This window comes from Phalangium opilio, unplaced genomic scaffold (genome assembly GCF_054372755.1).
Source record: "Phalangium opilio isolate 3A_F unplaced genomic scaffold, DU_Popi_V2 ptg000056l_1, whole genome shotgun sequence".
In the NCBI taxonomy this organism is placed as follows: domain Eukaryota; kingdom Metazoa; phylum Arthropoda; class Arachnida; order Opiliones; family Phalangiidae; genus Phalangium; species Phalangium opilio.
Genome location: NW_028324175.1, coordinates 4,500,609 through 4,513,390, shown reverse-complemented (window position 1 = coordinate 4,513,390; position 12,782 = coordinate 4,500,609). Strand labels below are relative to the sequence as shown.

General features: G+C 37.2%; 1 pseudogene across 1 annotated transcript; it reads right to left on the bottom strand.

Annotated features, from left to right (window-relative positions):
• Nucleotides 1-2,053: 2,053 nt before the first annotated feature.
• Nucleotides 2,054-12,338, bottom strand: LOC149668095 (exportin-7-like; annotated as a pseudogene). Its single transcript, XR_016368077.1, has 16 exons — nucleotides 12,324-12,338; nucleotides 10,900-11,049; nucleotides 10,664-10,843; nucleotides 10,485-10,604; nucleotides 10,278-10,424; nucleotides 9,449-10,179; nucleotides 9,238-9,376; nucleotides 8,905-9,146; nucleotides 8,558-8,823; nucleotides 8,432-8,480; nucleotides 7,301-7,466; nucleotides 7,080-7,218; nucleotides 6,557-6,597; nucleotides 2,482-2,619; nucleotides 2,302-2,400; nucleotides 2,054-2,236 (listed from the first exon to the last, which is right to left on the bottom strand). The product of XR_016368077.1 is annotated as an exportin-7-like (transcript).
• Between the last annotated feature and the right edge of the window lie 444 nt (nucleotides 12,339-12,782).

Genomic DNA, 12,782 nt, shown 5'->3' with positions numbered 1-12,782 from the left:
TATCCCCACGGTACTTCGCTCGGAAAGCCTCGAGATCTTTCAGAAAAGGGACGAGAAAATCAGCGACGTGTATAAGTTGTCAAAGCATTTGAGGAGCTAAGGCGCGCGCCAGACTCAAAGGGGGTAACGCGCCAAAAGGCGGGAAGACAAAAAAACGAGCCTAGTTTAACCTGATCACGGCTATAGACGGTGGCACTCCGGAGAAGCCACCGAGGAGAATATAGCGACATCCAATAAACGTCTTATTGCATATTCAGTATCAGTTTTTAATTCGGCAAATCAAATGACTAGACGGTAAAATCCAAAAAGCCATGATTAAAACTAAAAAACGACTTCATTTGAATATAATACACTATACTCCATCCTCATCAAACGCAAAACCATTTAAATATTACAAATCAAAGTAATTAAAACGTTTTCTCTCAATAAAAAAAGCCTGCGCCATCAACTCAAAGCCAAACTTCAACCAAAAGTCTGTGACAAAAATTTAAAACTCACAGAAGAGTGCAGCACTGCCATCCCCCTTTGACTGCACTAATAATGGTCCATGATTGATGTCATCCTAAAACTCAGACCTAAACGCACTGACAGCTATCATGCCTTTCAGCAGTACTACGTCATGCAACGTCAGGCTACCTTCCACTAGTGCTAAAAATCATACCAGGAGGAGGGGCTTATGTAGCTTTCATTCTGTTAAAAAAAACATACCATAATGGCGCTGGGGGCGGAGTTAAGCCCGAATTGCCAAGTCCCTATAGAGTTAATGTCAGTTCTACGCATGCAAACGTTATACCCTTCTATCTCTTATAAGGCTCAATGTCATCCCCCCTACCAGGCGCGTACAGTATCTCCTCTTACAAAAGCGCGCCTAGAGGGAGTGATACACCGTCTACTCCCCTCTCTACCGACACTACTCTATAAGGTTTAACATAGTTGCGATAGGCTTAAAGAGTACTCCATTTTCTGCTCAGGGATGCTCACAGAGAACTTTTGTGTTCCATTTATAGCTCTAGATGAGCTCGCACTAGAATTTTCGTTTACCGAGAGCCCGAAAAACGTCTCAAGTAGGATTAAACTCGTCGACATTCTTAAGCACACCTTAAAGGGAGGGTGAAGTAAAAAATCAAGTGATTTTTTATCGATTCTTCTACTAATTACAACACCAGTCTGCATAGTGAAACATTCAGGAAATATCTCCGAATGATTTTAAAATTCAAATTAGGTTCAGATTTTAAGGATAATTTTAAAGAAGGACTTCCGACCAATCGCGTAACGCCCTGCCTTCCATTTAACAAAATTCTCGTGGCACGTTCCGTGTTGAATGAAATTTATCACGAGATTTGATAAAATTTGGCGCGCAACGTGACAATCGTGGCGCGAGACATGGAGCGTGCCACAAGAATTTTGTTAACAAAAAGGCAGGGCGTTACGCGATTGGTCGGCAGTCCTTGTTTAAAATTATTCTTAAAATCTGAACCTAATTTGAATTTTAAAATCATTCAGAAGTATTTCCTGAATGTTTCACTATGCAGACTGGTCTTATAATTAGAAGAATCGATAAAAAATCACTTGATTTTCTTCTTCACCCTCCCTTTATGTCAGTCCTAATTGATAACTTGTTAAAATAAAATTGTAGAAAGTTATTGTAAAATTTTTTTAAATTTTATTAGTTAAAAGATAACTCAGCAACGAAGAAACAGGTGCAAAATATAACGACCAGGATTTTTCTTATATTATCAACATTTTAAACACATTTTTAAACGGGTTAGCTTATCATACAATCATGGGAGCGTTGAGAGTCTTTGATATCACGACGAAAAAGAAAGTTTTTCGTAAATCTGCGCAAATAGTGATAATTTCAAATTAAAGCGGCAACCCCTTATGTATGTAGGCATAGTATTCTTTGAGATGGGAATAGAGAGAACACTACAATTCGCTAATTTGCGTAATTAGTAATTACTCAAGTCCTGATTGTTGTAACCCCAAGTATTACGTATCATTTTAAAGGAAAGAAATATGTCTATGACATACTAAAAGAATTTCCCTGAATCTCTTAAATAAAACCAAAGTTATGACCTCTAAAAGTGAAGAGGTCAATTGTACATTACCTGTCTCTATTTTTGGTCAACAGATTCCTTTCAATTCCTTCCATGAGACTGTCAAACCATTGCACCATTGCATTTTGTTTATCCAATGGCTTATTTTGAATAATAGACTGACGTAATTGATTAAAATACTGGAAAAACAATTAAAAAAATCGATTATCTACCTCCGAAAGAATAATATTACAACAACAAGTACCTCTTCATTGAGTAAAATTAATCCCAAGAGCGGCCTGGACATGGAACATTCATTACTCCAATCTTCTAACATAATAATATTAAGAATTTTCGACAACATCTGAATAGCGAAAAAGAAAATGAAACGAAAATATTGAAAGCTACTAATTGCAAATTTAAAAAACAATTAATTACGAATTACCTGTTGTAGAATTTCCGGATGTAATTCTAAAACCCTAAGACAAGCTTCACCATTAGGTGCTGCTACCTGTCCCTGTCCAACAGATCTAGTCTCAATTTTGCCCGTTTTAGACAACCTCTTGAATAAATAAGTTACAATGTGGCAGTGGCGCCGCCAGGGGGTAGGCTGGGTAGGCTACAGCCTACCCGTAAATTTAAGAGGGGCCCCGAAATTAGGTTCCAATAATAATAAAATACCATTATTACAATATTATGACCTACAAGACAATTTAGTTTTACAACGTTTCACAAGGATGATGAACCTTTTGGCATTTGATTTTTACTAGAGATGGCCGATACCGCAGGCTTAAAGCAAAGCGCGGGTCCAGTGGGTCCCCTACAAGTTGACTTTCCTTACGAACTCCAGTTTTGGCTTGGCGAAGGCAGGAGGCATTTGTGGGCGGGATTTATAAGTGCCCATATAAATCCCGCCCACTAGGCTTTGCCAAGCCAAAACGGGAGTACAGGAGGAAAGTCGCCTTGTAGGGGATCCACTGGACCCGCGCTTTGCTTTAACTCGATACCGGTGCAAAAATGAACCGATACCGATATTTGCTCACTATGACCCAAAACCCGATACTTAAACCGATACCGATATTTTTAGTAGTTCTGTGCCACTTACATATGAGTTAAAAATGTCTCTTTAATAATTTAAAGAGTAATTTCATGAATTATACTACTAAGTACAATGTTTACAGGTACTTCCAAAATAATATCATTGCTTGTCTTTTTGAACTAGCATATGCTGAGACTGAGAGGCCCTTTTATACTTATACTTTTAGTAATTGTTAGTGAGTTTTCATTGAATTATTGAAAGCAAAATGTTAAATTTATTCAAAATTTGAAAAATATTTGCGAATCTAACTTTCAGTTTAAACATATGGTGATATAAAACATTTTTTTTGTTTTATCAATAGTTTTATAGCTATTTTCGCTTATTAATTATTAGATAGGCTAAATTCAGGTTCTTTTTATTTAAATGAGAACTGATCACGATTGACATTCATAAAAATGAGATATTATTATCACCATCGATACGTAACTGAAAGACCTAAAATGTAATGTAGCGCCATCTAACGCGCATTTTAAACGAGTATCGGTTTAGTATCGTATTAAACCGGGAAGCCCTCACATGAGCCTTTTTCGTATGAGCGGATTTCATAATAGCGCTCCTCATAACAGTAGTTCCCTAAATAGCGGTTTCCCGAAATGGCAGTTTACCCGTTATAGCAATTACCGATACCGTGGTTCTCTTTAACGCGGCGTACCGTTACTGCAGTTCTCTAAAGAGAAGAAAAACAGATATGCGAAAAACGATAGTTGTTTTTATGGTGTAATCTGGGTTATATGAACTCAAATAGAACTAGGTCAGATATGGATAATTTGGTTGGGTTAAAGTTGATTATTTCAGCTAAATATTATTTGGTCAGGTCAGGTTAGGATAGGCTGTGTTGGGCTGTTTTCGGTTAGGTTTTGTTTCGTTTAGTTAGACTTAGGCTAGTAATATTTGGAAATAGTGTAACAATGTTACGCCTTTTTCAAGATATTGTTGTTTATCTTTATTGACCTCCCAAGTAATAATATGCCTTTTCCAAAAAATTACTGTTCACAATTATCGACTTCCGAAATGAGATAAGCTTTCTCGAATTATTTCTCTATCCTGGTATGAGATTTGTCAACTGACGCAGCCTGAAGAATATTATAATATTTAAGTGTACTTAAAAAAATTCAAAAACACGATCCGTTAGTAGGTCACATTATTGATTAAATGATCACAGAAAAATGTAGTTTTTGAAACCAACGAATATAACTGTATTGTTAAGAAATGCTCGAAACTCAACACAAACACTGCTATGTCCCAAAATAGCAGCCGCTTTTTCTAAAACAGCAGCCTTTATTTCTAAAACAGCAGTTTTGAACATCGGCGCTGTTGTTTGGAATCGTGGTTGCTATTTCGAGAACTGCTCTACCGGGAACTGCTCATACGAGGTACACTACTATCGGGAAACCCCGAGTATCGGTGCCGATACCGATATGGTATCGGTACCGCTTCATCCATAATTTTTACAGTATTCTACAAAATGGAAAATGGGTTAACACACTCGTGGTAAAAGTTTTTCACTAGCATAAAAAGTTATCTAGCTTTTTGATTTTTTGTTTCGCGCTCTTTAACCCTCTTCTCTCTCATTCCTTCTGCCAACATACAGGGTGTATCTGAAATGGACGTAGGAGCGAAAGTATTTGGGTTCCTGGGGCAAATATAAGGTGAAACTGGGGTATGACATTTTGTCGTACGCCAACCCATTTGCAAGTTACTTGAACCTAACACTTGCTAGTTTGCATAAATCACAGCATGTTGACTTCTCTAAAACAGTAGGAATTAAGTTCATTATTGCAAATTAGTGGTTGCCAGCTAAAACAAAAAAAGCCTCATAGCCATAGAGTTAAGTCAATTTTTAAGGAGTAGAAAGTTGTACAGTCGGTGACTCATAAAGAACATAAATGTAAAACAACATGTTACGATTTAGTGTGTTGAAACAACTGACCGATACAAACGGTAATTTGACAGCAATAAGTAGCGCAAACTAATAAGGAACACCGACATTTTGCGTCATTCTTCAAACAATCGAAAGGTTGCATTTAGTTTAAAGATAAGGTTAATGTTGCAACTTATCGAAATCGGTATTCGTGAATAAATGTTTGTGGGCGAATGTTTGGGATGGGATGTTGGGCAACGCCTGTTAAAACTGAGTAGTAAAATGCATAATTTGTAAAATTTAATGCTTATAAAAATCAACAAATAATGAAGAAACCTAAATGTTGAAAATGAAATAAAATTTGTTATGGTTCAAAGTGACCAAAAAAGGGAACATTCCTATCTCTAAAAAATTGCAGTGAGGGAGTAATGGCGTTTTTCTTGGGGCCTCACCCGAAACTTCACCCGAATGTTGAATAGCGTACTTAGGAGTGGGTTTCACGAAACCTAGCATTCCTTCTCAATGTCACACACTACTAACTTGTTCAAGAAAGGGTTGAAGGCTCGTGATTGGCCTACACTGATCACGAGGTACCACCAAAAGTAATAGCAGAGAAAAATTTGAAGAAGAAATTTTCGTTCATATGCTATGAAAATTACCAATAAAACGGTAAAAAAGGTTGTTCTTTTAAAGGTTCAGTGTTTTAAAGCTTGTAAAAAATTTGCTAATTTAATGGAAACAAGACGTCGCCGGATATGTAGTCTTGTACACAAACCAAAATAAACGCTTTTGCAACCTTTCGATTGTTTGAAGAATGAAGCAAAATCTCCAAGTTCCTTATTAGTTTCCGCTACTTATCGCTGTCAGTTTCCCGTTAGTAACTTATCGTAACATGTTGTTTTACAATGATGTTGGTTATGAGTCACCAGATGTACAGCTTTCTACTCCTTAAAAATTGACTATGGTTATGAGGCTTTTTTTGTTTTAGCTGGCAACCACTAATTTGCAAAAATCATCCTATCTTAAACTTAATTCCTACTGTTTTAGACGAAGTCTGCATGCTGTGATTTATACAAAGTAGCAAGTTCAAGTAACTTTCAAATGGGTTAACGTACGACAAAATGTCATACCACAGTTTCGCCTTATATTGGCCCCAGGAACCCAAATACTTCCGCTCCTACGTCCATTTCAGATACACCCTGTATAATTTCTATGTCAGACTCATTTTGGTAAACCGACTTAACTTTTCCTCACAACATCGACAGTGTACAGTGACCTCGTAGGGGGCTTAACTGAAAATCCCCCTCAGCTTCCGCTTTCTCTCCGACTCGGTGTTTTTATTATTTTCGCAAACTATAGTTTTTATAATAATATGTCTCTTGTCTGGTAATACTGAACTTTAATATATTTAACTTCTCTATATCAATGATATGATAAAAATAGTTGTTAATTTAATATTATCGACGCTGTGGAACTAGATTTTTCTCTTGAAATTTTATAAGGGGCCCCCAAATCTTCCTTAGCCTATCTCCAAAAATATCCTGGCGGCGCCACTGCAATGTGGTCTAAAGTGACGCAGCAACCCGTGCAAACCCTAGTATCTGAAAAACAAAGCGTGCTAAACGACGACTACTAAAGCGTGCTAAACGACGACTACTAAAGCGTGCTAAACGACGACTACTAAAGCGTGCTAAACGACGACTACTAAAGCGTGCTAAACGACGACTACTAAAGCGTGCTAAACGACGACTACTAAAGCGTGCTAAACGACGACTACTAAAGCGTGCTAAACGACGACTACTAAAGCGTGCTAAACGACGACTACTAAAGCGTGCTAAACGACGACTACTAAAGCGTGCTAAACGACGACTACTAAAGCGTGCTAAACGACGACTACTAAAGCGTGCTAAACGACGACTACTAAAGCGTGCTAAACGACGACTACTAAAGCGTGCTAAACGACGACTACTAAAGCGTGCTAAACGACGACTACTAAAGCGTGCTAAACGACGACTACTAAAGCGTGCTAAACGACGACTACTAAAGCGTGCTAAACAACCATCCTTTGAAATTATAAGGTTACCTAATGCCGTTAACCCTTCCGATATGGAGGACAATATGTAGAGGAAAATATGAGGTTCCAAATTGCTCAGGAAATTAATATGGTCTTGAGCCAGGCACTCCAAAAGCGCGTAATAAGTTCGACTTAGTTTAGGATAATCCTGAAATAAGTAGTAATAAAGTTTTTCTCTTAGTTCATTATCACTTTGAAGTGTTTTGATTGTGGAGGGACTCGGTACTTACTAGTAGGTGTGATTGTGGAATGGATAGGAGTAATTCGACGACGGTGTTGAGAGAATCGTCCAAGGCACTGTCACCATAAAACCTAAAGACTGCGAAATTAACGTAACCCCCGCACAACGTCGACTTTAACATTGAAAATGAAATCGACACTCCTTTTAATGTAATCACAATCGAGTTAAGATGAAATAATACTAATTCATACGTTCTATATCGCGTTCACGAGAGAAAACTCTGAACACAACAAATTTCAAAAAGGATATTTCATTGGATAAACTCAGAGCTGTGCTAATTAATTAGTTAGCTAATTGAATTTCTAATTAATTAGCAAAATTTACTAATTAAAAATGGTAATTGTATTTTAATTACCTTAGTGCTAATTGAGAAGTAATTCTAATTAATTAGTATGAATCGGAAAGGTAATTATCTAATTAAAATTTAATTAGATTTAGGATTAACTAATTAGCTAATTGAATTTTCAATTAATCTTTTACGCCAATTTGTTGTAAAAAAATCGAGGAATTAACTCTTGATTCATCTATTTGAATATGAAAAAGCCTTATTATATCGATGAGGAAACCTTAGTGCTACTCTAAATTTTTCAGCTCCTCAAACATGAGAGAATACTAGTACTAGTAGAAAATTTCGTAGTTCGCAACTGCCCCATTTCGAAATTTCGACTGTTTTACCTACTCGAATTAATAGCAGTGCGCATGTATTTACTACTCAGGGGTCCATTATAGGCACTGTGGGAAGAAAATGAAGAAATGAGTCAAATTTTAACATGACGGAAGGCTCGAGGCTTGTCTCATTTTTCGAGAATAATTCATGGCTTCCGTACCCGTTTTTCAATGACATTAAAACATTAAACTTTGCATTACCAAAGTACTAAATCCATGGGCACTTTTAAACTTTTATGTTTACTTATGGTCTCTTTTTTTACCTTAATTAGACAAGTAATTAATTAGAAATTAGTAATTCTAATTAATTAGTTTGATAAATAAATGCCTAATTTCTAATTGAATTGAATTAGTTTCTATGTCTAATTGCTAATTGACTAATTAATTAGTTCATAAATATTTTCCTAATTGCTATTTCTAATTCAATTAGTTGTCAGCTAATTAGCACAGCTCTGGATAAACTTGATCTTTGGGAATTTCACCAAGTGTTAACACTCGCGTTCCTGAATGAAAAGCAAGCAAAAACATTTGCGCGTAAATTAGTAAAATTAAAAACAGAGCAAACTAATTGATGACTAACCATAGTTAACGATCATTTTACTGGTTTCTCTGAATAGTAATATTCCATTGGGGCTTGAGACGTCAAACTGCAGCCTCTGCGATCTATTTTGCACAAATTCCGCCATTAATTTGAGAACTGGTGTTGTGACAGTAGGGTCGTGAAACCAGAGTTCGATAGCTCGTTGCAAAATAGGCGTGTATACTGGATAAATCCGTTCGAACAACATCGTGTAACTTGTTTTTGTGTTGAAAGCGATCGCCAAACCCCGCAAATTACGAACCAACCTGGAAATAAGAAAAAAAGAAGGGAGGGGGGCTTTCTTCTTAAACAATCCCAGTTTGAAAGAAGCAAAAACTTTCACATACCCTATTAAGGCCTTCTTAGTTTCATCCGTATTGAAGAGTGCCGAGGTATCAGTGTTAACAGCGCTTAACATGGCGCCAATCGCGTCAAAGGCGCTGGTCAAGGGGACCATGAATTGGTCAAATTTCTTTTCATCTTCTCCCAAATCCACCATCAAAAGTCGACCAAGAGAAGTGTAGAATGTCGAACGACATCGCGTATCAGATATTTCCATATTGTTGCCCAGAAATGGAAAATGTTCACTCTACATAAAAGTATGCAACGGAAATTTCCACAACATTGTAAAGTGATACCCAAGAAGTGAGTGTATAGGATAGTGAAGTGTATGCACTCACAGTGTGATTATTTAGCATGAATTGAACTTCCTCCAGTTTAACGAGTTTCCTTCTATATTCTACAGACAGATCATAAAGTAATTGCAGCGTTTTTGTTATAATTTGTTCACTACCGCTCCAATACTTTAAATTTGTAATTCTAAAAACCATTAGAAAAAGAAAGGTAACCGAGTTACTTTAAAGAGTTAATAAGGGGAGAAGGAGACCCTACATTTTTCTAATAAAAAGGGCTAGAACCATAGATTCGTCCGTCAAACCCAAAACTTCAGACAGCCTTCGATAAACTTTGGATGTTTTCTGAACTTGGTCCCCAACATAGATTAGGCGAAAGTGTTCAAAGAAACTCAACATGGCTAATTCCAATTTCTCGCAACCACCCTGAGCCAAACGAGAATCCGTTAAGGTCATCAGTTGCAATACTCTGCAAACTAATTCTCCATCCATGGCGTCGTGTTCATCAGCACCGAAAGACACGCGTCCAAGAACAGCGACTCCGATAATATACACTAGCCACGATAATCTGCCTTCTTGGATACTGATATCTAATTGACCGCCTCTGGCTGGCAGATTCTCTTGGTAACTAGAAAATGATTGGTCAAAAAGTTGAACCAATAGCGTGCACGTCTTCTCGTATTCGTATCGACCGATTGTCCAAACTTTTTCCAATTGTTGCTGGCCCATTCCAACGTCATCTAAAGGGTCTTTGAGCCCTAACCTAAAATTTTATGGTAAGCTTAACTCCGTAACAGCCTGTAGCATTTAAACAAACCTAATTACGGCGGTAACGGACTCTAATCTGGAAGTTATGTAGGCTCTGGTTACTTCTGGGAAGTAAGTTTCTAGGAGGTGAGGCTCTGAAGCCTTGACATATGGCGCAGCTGCAACCATACCATTCCAAAAGCTCAAAAGGTAATTAATACTACTCGGTGCAAACTGCCACATCTTAAAAAAAAAACATAACCAAGCCTTAAGAATAATGCCGACTCATGATCAGCAACCAAGGCTTAAAAATATTGCCGACTCATTATTCTAGATTTTACCTGTAGACTAGTAACTGTAAATTTGGCAATGAGCGCAATTGTTTCAGGATACGTCTCGACTTTTACAAGTTCCCCTAATTGGTAATTAGACTTCAATCGAGCCAGTAATCTACAAAATTCGTGGTAATTATTTGGTTCTGAAAGACCCTAAAAATTGAAAAACAGAACGTTAATAACAAAAAACCTGTATAAATTAGCTATTCATACCTGTGGATTAACTAGTATATTTTTGACTCCATTTACAAGCTGTCCTAGGAATATGGTCCGTTCTCCATTATAAAACATTGACCGTTGAACTGAGGCAATTTGGACGAGACAGGAAAGAGCCTAAATGCAAAATATGTGGATCAAAAACAGTCACGTACTAATTTAATGATTAAACTGACCAATGGTGACAGAAACGCTGGTAGTAGATGATACAAGTCATAGAATAGCTGTAAAGTATTGAAATCGAGAAAGACAGGTCTCCAACTTGTGGGAAACTGAACAAAGCACAGATAATCCAATGATTCGTCAAATGAAAGACAATTGCGCGACAGCCTTAACAGGTGACTCATCAAGTTGTGCTGTCAATTGAACAATAATTAAGGCTGGGTGCAATGAGCAATTGAGTTGTGGTTACCTGTGCCTCATCATTGAAAGAAATAGCTTTCCAGCTGTCCAGAGCTCTACGCAGAAGATCACAGCTCCTTAGAAAAACTTCATATCGTTGAGTATCGCTTGTTGATGAAGCTATCTCATAGTTCTCATGTTGTTTTGTTATTTCTTCCGCCTAAAAACGATGTTGGCATTAATTATAATTTTTATTATAAGTTATTTATAACCTTGAATCAATCTTTTGACTATTAATGAAAAGCTTTCATTTTTTTAAATCAGATAGAACCTAAAATTACGGTCTATATATATATATATATATTAATGGTTTTAATAACATTACTATCTTTAATTAATTTTTAAAAGTATTAGTTTTAGTTTTCTCGGCACCGCTCCGATCACTGACCCCTCTACAGTAGTTTGGCAAAATACACGAGCGAAACACCTACATTACCCCCCCCCCGCTACCCTCCTCTCACACGGAAATATAGTAGATTTACACATAAAAGTAGTTTTCATACTACTTTGATTTTTAGCCAAATTAATATATTTTATTTCGATATGGATGCATTGAGAGTTATAAAGGAAGGTAAATAGTTTCACTGTAATTTTGGTGTTCAAAGTAATAGCTTTACTATGTTTAATTACAAAAAAAATATGTTAAAGCCTAGACTAGGGCCATTAGGCTAAAATAAAGCCATACCATTATTATACATAGTTTACACGCAAGGAGGATTCATACCATTTACACAAGGAGACCAGGCAACTTGGAGTGTAAAATAACAGACGATTTTACACACTAAGTCGCTTGGTCTCCTTGTGTTAATGGTAGGAATACTCCATTCCTGTAAACTATATATACATAATACATGGAACCTAAGCCTTTGCCAAAATAGCGTAAAAATGTGGGGTTTTGGACATTACCTGTAACAATTTTGACAAATCGCTATCATCCTTACTCTACAACGTAACCAAGAGTTAAGAGAACAAAGGATAATAAACATGAAAAATCAAAATTATGTTTAGAAAGGTCTTCTCAAATATGCGTCGCTTCCCAGTGAAGGTGGGTTCCCTACATTCTCCTATTTCCAAACAACCAATGAAAAAAGGAAACAAGGTCCCCATTACGACGTCACAATGGGGAAAACAAGATAGCCGGTATTTCGCGGTTGGTTTGAATTTCAAAATATCTAACGTACTTTACTTAATTTTAACCGTTTTTAGTGCCGATTTTTTGTATCACACATAATTTTAGGCGCATTTTTCTACCTAAAACTGCCGCCATCTAATACTAGTCGGAAAAGATTGGTTCTATCCCTTTAAAATTTAAACGTATGAAAGGGGGCCTAATTTCACGACTCACAAAGAATTTAAACTAGAAAATAGACTAAGACGTTCCCAGGTTCCCGTTTAAAGGACTTATGGTCCATGACTGATTTAAAACATATTTACCAAATTATAATCCATGGTGAATGGCTTAATAACAAACACAATTCTATTGTCGCGAGACTCGCGGGTCAAGTTCAGTCAACTAACTTAGCTCGGCCAGGCCGCCAGTCCGCGCCTTTTTATCGCGTACATAAAAAATAAGATGCAGTGGCGCTCGAGACGCCACTCCGGGAAAAATTCGCACTATACAAAAATATAGTGACGCTTAACGGCTTAAGGCGCCACTCTAATAGCGTTTTTCTTTGAGGTGATCCGAGCGCTCCCGGAGCGCTCCGAAAAAAAAAATCGTCTTTCAATGGAAAAAACGAGCTGCTCCGAGACGGAGGCGCGTCTTACATTGACCCAGTCGCTCCCTCCCGGTTTGCTCCCGGATATGATCCCAACCGCTCCGACTCTAGAGACGGAGCGACCAAAATGGAGCGCCTGATGACGTCACAAAACCGCTCTGAAAAAACTTTTATC